Raw genomic sequence first — 10,000 nt, 5'->3', positions numbered from 1 at the left:
CAATGACATATTACGTCATGTGTTTTAAACATGTAATAACTAACTATTACATTAGCTCGGCCAGCTATCTCAATTTTTTCTAAAAATTTAACAACACGCTGAAATATGTTTACTAGGTGTGACTGGATATATGTATTATTCTTTGTTTACCTTTAGCCATAAGCAAATGAGGACGAATGTCCAAATAGGCACATAAAAAAAAAACAATAACAATAATGCATATGAAAAGATATTACCAAAGCAAAGAAAAAAAATGCATGATAAATACAGATCATATATGGTACATTGCTTAGCAAATGATTATATGGTACCAAAAAAAAATACTGATATACATATGAGTCGGTAACTTGTTAAAGAATAATTGTTACCTTTGTCAGAAACATAGATTAACACAATACGGTAATTAATAAAAATATTTGTTACCTTAGTAAAGATTCAATTTTAGTGCACAAACACGAATTCCTTATACGTACACGTACCACGGTTTCGTACATATATATATATATATATATATATATATATATATATATATATATATATATATATATATATATATATATATATATATATATATATATATATATATATTTATATATAGGGCTTATATATTTTATTAGATGCCCATAGATTCTGTTATTTTTATTATTTTTTTTTCTCTTTTCTTTTAACATTCTGGCTTATATATTTTATTAGATGCCGAGAGAAAAAAATAATTTATTTTTTAAAATGTTTTTTAAATGTGTTTTTAACAATGCAAATGTTCTATAATTTCTTCACTTACATATTACTAGCGTACTAACTGCTTTTCGTACACACGCTATTTCCAGACCATTTTACTCCTTTAGCGAATGAGGTGGCCACTTGAAATGGCTTTAAACTGAATTAAATAAGGAGTTTTGTCTGGACATGGCAAAACGTTCTGTTTTAGCTGCAAACTGTTCCGTAACCTATGCCAAACAAGGATGTTCACGGCGATAAATATCATCACCATCACACTTAATTCTGCTAGTAGTATGGGGTGAAGAAATTCCTTATAAGTCGGTGACAGGTGGTCCATCTCGGTCAATTTCATCAACCGCTTGGCTACCTATTTGTTGTATGGGAGAGGTAGTGATGGCATTGCAGACGTCCACGTGAAGTTCGCGTAGTAGGCTCGTTCTCTGATGATAGTCCTTATCCTGGTCACCATGGAATTAAGGGAAGTCCCGATACAACCATCTGCTGCAACAAAGATTTTTGCATATGACGTGGATCCGTCCGGTCATGATACATTGAAGCCGTCCTTGTCGTATCGTATCCACGAGCCATTGTTCAGTCTGCAATTGAACTCATTATTGTCAAAGGGATAAAGCTTATCCAGACAATTTTCACTTGTATGGGAGAGAGCACCGTCTAGCACTATACCTAACTCGCATGAAACCATTAAGTTTTTATGGAATTCAAATGAGTCAGCTGTACATATTTTTCTATCCATTGCGTCTGAACAGTGAGTTAATTGATTTCAGTCTTTAATGACCGTATATGTTTCCTTGTCTGGGGAAATCAATACGTGTCCTGTCAAACTGGATATTACTGGATTTGAGTGATTCGTCATGAAAGTCGGAAATGGTGATATCCTGTAAGATTGCCAGGCATCAGAAGAATCAAAGGGAATTGTAATCATAATCTTGTTATTTTCAACACTTACTGTAATTAGGCTGTAATAAAATTCTAACCTACGTTCACCTAACAAAGGAACATAGCCTAGTTTATCCCTTCCGTTCTCCAGAACTAACTTTAAGTATTTTATAGGCAACAAATGGGGAGACAGTACACCTTTAGTTGCTAACGTGATAGCTTCTACATAATCCTTGGATTTCTCAATGAAATATGCAATTCTGTTATGTATGTGATCTATTTTTGAATCATAATACGTTAACGTTGCCAACAAATCCTGTACTTCTATAATCTGACTGATATTACTGGAATGTTCATTTACTAAATCCATAATTTGATTGATGAAGCTAACTGATTCCTTAGTTCTGCCATAATCAATTCATCTTCATGAGTCAAGAACTCAATTTTCTTATTTTGATTACTAATCTTAAGACGATTGGAAATTCCTAAACCTAAACTTACAATAGACCCAAAGATGTTTAATGCAGCAAAAATAAACGGATTTCGTCTTTCTTTATGTTCGTGTCCTACAGTCCACATCAAAAGGTCACGAGCCAAAGATTCTGTCTCGTAAGTCTTATTTTGCAAGTCATCAGATAGCATCTCTGCAACTTTTAGTGTCGATCCAAGCGAACTCTCTGTAGTCAAATGAAAATGTCTTCTATGCAACTCATCTAATAAGACAGCAAACCTTGAAATGGCGGTTTTTAAGCTAGTGACATCATTCTCTCACGAGCCAAAGATTCTGTCTCGTAAGTCTTATTTTGCAAGTCATCAGATAGCATCTCTGCAACTTTTAGTGTCGATCCAAGCGAACTCTCTGTAGTTAAATGAAAATGTCTTCTATGCAACTCATCTAATAAGACAGCAAACCTTGAAATGGCGGTTTTTAAGCTAGTGACATCATTCTCTGGAAGAAAAATTGCTTGCATATGCACTTCTACAACTACGTTGCTCGATGTAATAAAAACGTCTTCTTGTCTTTCAACTATAGTGCCATATTTAAAATCTATACTTTTAGTTTTAGAGCTCGTCCCACACGAGAAAAATGTCTGAGCGAACAATATCATGCAACCAATTCAGGACAGTGGAAATAAGTGAGATTGGTACTACTACCTGGTTGTTAGTTACATGTGGTGTATTGCAGGTTTTCCTTGTCACAGTCCTACACAGAATATTATCTTTGATTATATAATTCTGCTGCTTATACTTTATATATCCCTTTTCCTTATGATTGCCTTTCAAAGCATTTATAATTGTTTCTATTTTCTGATCTTTTCTTTGCTCAGTCTGTAATAATTCAGCGCTCCAGCCTAAATCTTCTTGTTCAGATATCGTTTTAACAATAGTCATGGATGTTGATATATCTATTAATTCAGCTAAAGGCTCCGCACAAGATGACACGGGGTTGCGTGATAATGCATCCGCAATGATATTTGCTTTCCCAGGTAAATACCCGATTCTTGCGCCAAAATCTTGAATGATCAAATGCCACCGAGTTCGTTTAGGGCTGTGGTTGAAGCCTTTAAAGAACTCGGTTAGTGGTTTATGGTCAGTAAGAACCTTAACGGGATAACCGTAAATTATGAACTTAAAATGCACTAGTGAATTAACAATAGCTAGCCCTTCCTTGTCTATTACTGCATACTTACTTTCGGAAGTTCTCAGTTTTCGAGAATAAAAAGCTATCGGGAAAAATTGTTTATCATATTGCTGAAGCAATACCCCTCCTACTCCTAAGTCTGAGGCGTCTGTTGCAATGAAGAATTCCTTACCGAAGTCAGGAAATTTTAAGATAGGAGAACTACACAGTTCATCTCTCAAGGTATTAAACACCTGTTGATGATGCTCAGACCATATAAAATCTACGCCCTTCTTCGTAAGATCAGTTAAAGGAGCGGCTATTATTGAATAGTTGCGTATAAAACGCCTGTAATATCCACTACAACCCAGAAATTGCTGTATTCCCTTGACATTAGTAGGTATGGGAAAATTACGTATAGCCGACACCTTATCATGGACTACTTTAAGACCTTGGCTTGACACCATGAAACCCAAATATATTAATTCTGTTTTGAAAAATTCACACTTACTAATCTTTACCCTTAAGTTATGTTGTCTTAATCTCTGTAGTACTAGTTCTAACTTACGTAGATGTTCTTCTAAGGTGTTGGAAAAGATTACAAGATCATCCATATAGGCATGCAATATATCCCCTAACAAGTCTCCAAACACTATATTAATCATTCTTGTAAATGTTATGGGAGCACAACGTAAACCAAAAGGCATACGTAAAAATTCATAATGTCCCCTGGCTGTGCTGAAGGCTGTGTATGGGATACTATCTTCTTCTAATGATATCTGGTGAAAGCCTTTAAGTAAGTCCAAACTGGTAAAATATTTATTCTGACCTAACAAAGACAAAATATGGTCAGTACATGGCACTGGGAATCGATCAGGGATCGTCTCCTCGTTTAGACGACGGAAGTCGACGCAGATACGCCATGTTTGATCTTTTTTCGGTACAACTATTAATGGAAAATTATAAGGGCTGTTTGATTTCCTAATGACTCCTTTTTTTCTAGCATTTTACCTACTTCCTCATTTATTTCATTCTGGAATTTCATAGGGAGTCTGTACGAGGGTACATAGATAATTTTTTGCTTGTCCTTTAACCTTATTTGATGCTCGATCACATCTGTTTTTCCTAAGGATCCATCCGTAGTGGAAAAAACATCATGATATTTAGTTAAAAGTCCAAAAATTTTCTGCTGAATTTCTTCGTCTTGAATGTCTTTATTGATTTTATTTTCAATAGATTGCAAAAGGGATTCATCCGCAACTGATTGAGAGTGATTGATTTCAGCAACGGTAAGAATACGATGTTTATAAACTTCTACATCCAAGATATGTTGATTTTTGTGAATTATTAAAGTGTTATTTAAATGATTACAGACTTCAATATTACATTGTTTATGTGAGCCTACTGCATAAATAGCTTTTGTGACAGACAATCCGTTAGTTTTCAAAGTGTCGGAAAGGATTAATATTTCAGATCCCGGTAATGTTTTCTTTATTTGCACTATTAAATTCGAAGGTACGTTTGGCTCGATAGATTGCGTGCAAGATGATATTACGGGTGAACGAGAATTCTGCTGGGTCGCGTATATTATTTTTTTATTAGTGAGACAAGTTATTGGTTCTTCAACGTACGTTACGGTTACATTTGTCGTCTCCTTTTTATCCAAAACTGATTTTAAGGTATTAGAAAACTTATAGAATTTCCCTTTGATATACACGCCGTGCTTGGCAGGGGCTAAGATAATGTTTTGATTTCCCATAGATGGGTATCCTATAATTACAGCCGGATACATATCAATGTTTTGTAAAACAACAAATGTATCGGCAAACGTGCGTTTACCGACTTTGAATTGAACATGAGTTATGCCTATGACATTTAATTCATTATTTCCTATACCCTAGAGTCTAACTCCGGATTTTTCTACCGGAAAGTTCGAAAACAACAAATGATGTGTCCTCAAATCCATGATATTACGTGGACTACCAGAGTCAAAAAATAACGTAAAAGATTTGTGTTCTAAATTTACAGCATATAAGGTTGGTCGTAACTCATTTTGGCTTATTATTGTATGAATTCGTTGCAAATCTACGGGAGCATGCACTGTTTTACTTAATTCGGCCGTGTGTTTCATAGGAAAATCTATTGCCTCACAATGATCTGTTAAAACATTAAATTGATTATTCAATACTATTGATGTTGACATGAATGACCTTGACCCAACATCACTCTCTTCCCCACTGGAGTTAATTATGTGGTATTTGCTTTGCTCTGCACATTCTGAAAATTAGTCTGACCTTGCGAGGTCTGGTTTGACGACCCAGGCTCAGCGATATTCGAAGAAGTGTTTGTTTGTTTCGGACTCTGAACTACATTGACATTTGGCTGTTTTTTCTTATTGTTAAAATGAGGATTTTTCTTTTTATTTCCATATGGAACTGACTGTGGAATTGACTGTGTATTTCTTTGATTCTGTTGTGTCTTACGCGAGTAACACTGACTGTACGAATGAGTCGAACTATTATATATCGAACAGAATTTCGTTCTGCAGTCCGCGATTAAGTGACCTTGACGTCTGCAATTATAACACGTCATTCCTGCTACTTGACTATTATTAACTACGTTCACTGTTTGTGGCTTTGTTTCATTCTTTGCAAAAACTTGAGTTAACACGGGATCGAGGTCTGGACACTTAGCCATGTGTTTCTTTATTTGTTTATATACAGCCAATTCTGTACTTGCAGGCGTTAACTTTTTATCAAAACACCGCACTAAAGCTTCAGGCAACATAAGTGTCATGCAAGTTAAATACATTAATCGTAAAAAATCTTTCACGGAGATGTTATCTCTAGTAACCCAAGTGGAATTACCTAAAATATCCTGATATTCTTTAAGCCTATCAGCTATGAAAGCTGCTCTCTCAATAACATTAAGCCGATTCATAGTGGCTTGATTAAGTGTATTTCTTAACGTTAATACTACATCCAAGGCTTCTTCACCCCCATAGACCGCGCGTAACCTAACTTTGAAATCATCCTAGGGAACTGCTTCTTGAAATGAAACACCTCTTAAATACGCACTCGCATCCCCCTTAGAAAAATCTATAAAACTTTTAGCTTCTTGTAATTGTACAAAAGGGTCTACAATTTGTTTGGCATTTAAATGGGCATCGACGGATGAAATCCATGACTCCACATTTTGAGGCAAGAACCCATTAACCCGACCCTGGAAAGGAAGGATTGCAGACCTGGCATTTACAAGCGTCACAATCGGGAGAGGATTAATCTGTCCTACGCCACTGGGTCCAAGGATGGGGCTCACAGGGGGCGTCATGACTGCTGTATTTCTTTTCCTATCTTTTCGACCCCTTGCAATTCTATCAAAATATCTATATGAATACAGACGTCCACTGCGTAAACGCATAAGCACTCAATGATAAAGATTATAATAAAATTCCCCAAAACAATGCTACTAATCCCAAGACATTTCCCGAGAATTTCTGAAAGAAAACGGAACACAACGATATTTCCCGAGAATTTCTGAAAGAAAACGGAACACAAAGATATTTCCCGAGAATTTCTGAAAGAAAAAGGAATTAGCACAAAGAAAGAAAAAATTCTAGATGAGATTTCGGAGTTGAACACAGTTTCCTTTAATGAAAGGAAAATAAAAGATTAGCAAACCACTCACCCCAGTAATAATCGACTAACGACTCGTGATAACTACACTTCACTGCCCAAACTGAAATGAATTTGAAAATTGTACTTAGCTTTTATATGGTTCTGTGTGATATCGTCATATCCTCTCTCTCTCTCTTGATGTTTGGGTGAATGTTTCGTCCGAGTTTCCGTTGAATGTAGTGCTTCCTGGATATGTTTTTTAAGCGTTGAACGTCAGTACTTGGGTTTCCAAGGATGTTGATTGAAGATCCAGTTCATCAGTTTGTATGTATAACATTCATCAAATGTTTTAGTCTGCGATGAACTATGATACTAAGTCAGAATTGTAGATTCATTAACGTTGATTTCTTGAAGATCTTTCTCTGGTTTTTACAGCTTTATTTTTGATTTCTTGAAGATCTTCCTCTAATTCTTAGAGTCTTGTTATTAATTTCTTGAAGATCTTTCTCTGATTCTTAGAGTTTTAGCGCTGCCACCATTTATTAGTGTGCTACTGTTATTAACACACATTAAGTATGTGTTGTTTGAGATGTTGAGTCTTGAATTAAAGTCCAGCATTGTAACTTTAAATTGGTTTATTCTCTAAAAACAACAGTGTTAAACATCTCCATCACAGGAGTGTAGCTGGTTTGGTCGGATGACCAATTCAGGTGAAGTATACATATGAACTGCCTAAATTATCGATATCACAGATATCGTATGTTTAGTTGTCTCAGCATTTAAACACAATATGTAAACTTTACATTCGTCTAGGAAGACACCTGCTTCCGGTATGCATTTGTGTTGATGCTTCAGAAAAATGTTACATTGCTGAGGGATGCAAAATACATACTGTTATGATTTTATCTGACTACAGCAAATCTCACGCTAGCTGCTTCTTCCACAATGACATATTACGTCATGTGTTTTAAACATGTAATAACTAACTATTACATATATATATATATATATATATATATATATATATATATATATATATATATATATATATATATATATATACATATATATGCATACATATATGTATGTGTGTGTGCGTGTGCGTGCGTGTATGTGTTTGTATGTGAGTGTGCTTCTCAAAAGCAAATTTGTTAAAGAAACATTATCAGTGTGGAAATATTTATGTTAAGGAACAACTGTGCTTTGAGTTTTGTTATGGTTCTTGCTTTAGTGAAGGGGTGTGTGAGCGTGTGTTTGCATATACGGTATCAGTCTAAATATTTAGCCGTCATTTTACATTATCGTGTACACTAGTCATCATCACCATCATCATCATCAGCAGTTGCTAGTCCACTGCAGAACAAAGGCCTCAGAGATGTCCTTCCACTTGCGTCTATTTATGGTTTTTTCGTGCCACTCTATACCTGCAAACTTTCTTATTTTGTCAACCCATTGTCTTCTCTTCCGTCTCTGCTTCGCTTATAAGCTCTAGAGACCCATTTTGTAATTCTTAACGTCTATCTATTGCCTGTCATTCTCATTTTATGTCCTGCCCATGTTCATTTATTTTCAACGAGCTTATGTTCTAAGGGTTTAGTAAGACTCCAGGTTTGTGATGCATTAGTCAATACTGGTAGGACCATCTCATTAATACCTTTCTTTTTAGAGAAAGTGGCATTTTCCTTTTCTTAACCTCATTTTGTTTACCAAGTGCTCTCCATCTCATGTTTATCCTTCTTTTGATTTCGGTCTTGTGTCCTGGGGAAACACTTACTGCTTGTCCTATGTACGTATATTCATTAGCAATCTCTAGAGCCCCGTCTATAAATCTTATTTGTCGTCCCTCATATACATCTTCGGTCCCGCATTTCAAATCTTCTATCATCTTTTATAATTCCTTCCATGATTCACTAAACACAAGTATTTCGTCTGCAAAGCTTAAGTTGTTAAGGAATTCATCAATCTTTTGTCTGCTGGTGATATCAATACTCATCATAGGGAGTGCTTAAATTCTGTTTTTCCTACCGATTGCCATGACTTTACCTCTCAATCAGGCTGTGAGCAAATCATAAATGAAGCTGCTCACAGGTCTGGTAACTACTTGAATTTCGTATACACAGACTCCCCTGGCGTTTTAACAAGTAAGGTTGGTTCTCCAATTGGCACATCTGAAGAGTAGTGAAGACTGAGCAGCCTGTCCCTGATGTATTATACTCATGTGAAATATATATGGAATCTTAAGCGGACTGGAATGATATTTTGTATAATCTTTTGGGCTTGAATTGGTCACAATTGTATAGTAGTGTTGATCCTGTTGTCCCATTGAATGAGAATGTAGTCAATATAATTGGTAGGCGTATCCCTTCTCGTGTGCTAAGATACCAAGTGAAGGACAAACCATGGTTCAATGATGATTGTAGACGTGCTTATTTGGAGAAGCAGGAGGCCTATCATCTTTGGAAGCATTACGGATCAAATTTGACTTGGAATAAATAGCTCAGCTTCGAGTTTTTGCTCAGAGAGTTTATGCTTCAACTGAAATAGAATACAATTTTACCAAAAAAGAAACCCTTTCTGGTACAACCTACGATCATAAGTGGTGGACTACCTGAAGCTAAACTAACTAGTTTAGCTTTTCGATCTCGTGATGGACCTTGATGCTTATGGAGGTGTATACCCAAATGGTATTTTTCATTTGTTTTTTATAAAGACTGCAGATTTCTTAGCCCCAAAGTTATCTGTCATTTTGCGCAAGTTAGCAGGAAGAGGAGCAGGCAGTGGCTCCTCAATATCCGGATCTCAGCATTAATTATGTTTCTTCAACTTTGAAGGATTCTTTTAGAATTCTATGTGTGATTCTCGACAGCAAATTTACTTTTGAGAAACACATTAGGTCTGAGTTTTTTAATTGCAAAAAAAAAAAAAATGGTTTATTGAGAAAGTCTTTTAAGATTTTTGGGACCAATCTATTCTGAATAAGTGGTTTAATTCTTTCATTCTACCTTGTTTTGAGTATTGTTCTCCTGTCTGGTCTTAAGCTGCTGATTCTCATCTTATTTTTCTGGACAGGAACTTACAGTCTATCAAATTTCTTATTTCTGATCTAGATATCAATCTCTGGCACCGTCGTTCAATTAGTTCATTA

The sequence above is a fragment of the Palaemon carinicauda genome, chromosome 15 (assembly GCF_036898095.1).
Source record: "Palaemon carinicauda isolate YSFRI2023 chromosome 15, ASM3689809v2, whole genome shotgun sequence".
NCBI lineage: Eukaryota > Metazoa > Arthropoda > Malacostraca > Decapoda > Palaemonidae > Palaemon > Palaemon carinicauda.
The sequence above is the reverse complement of the archived record's forward strand: the minus strand, read 5'-3'. Positions refer to the sequence as shown.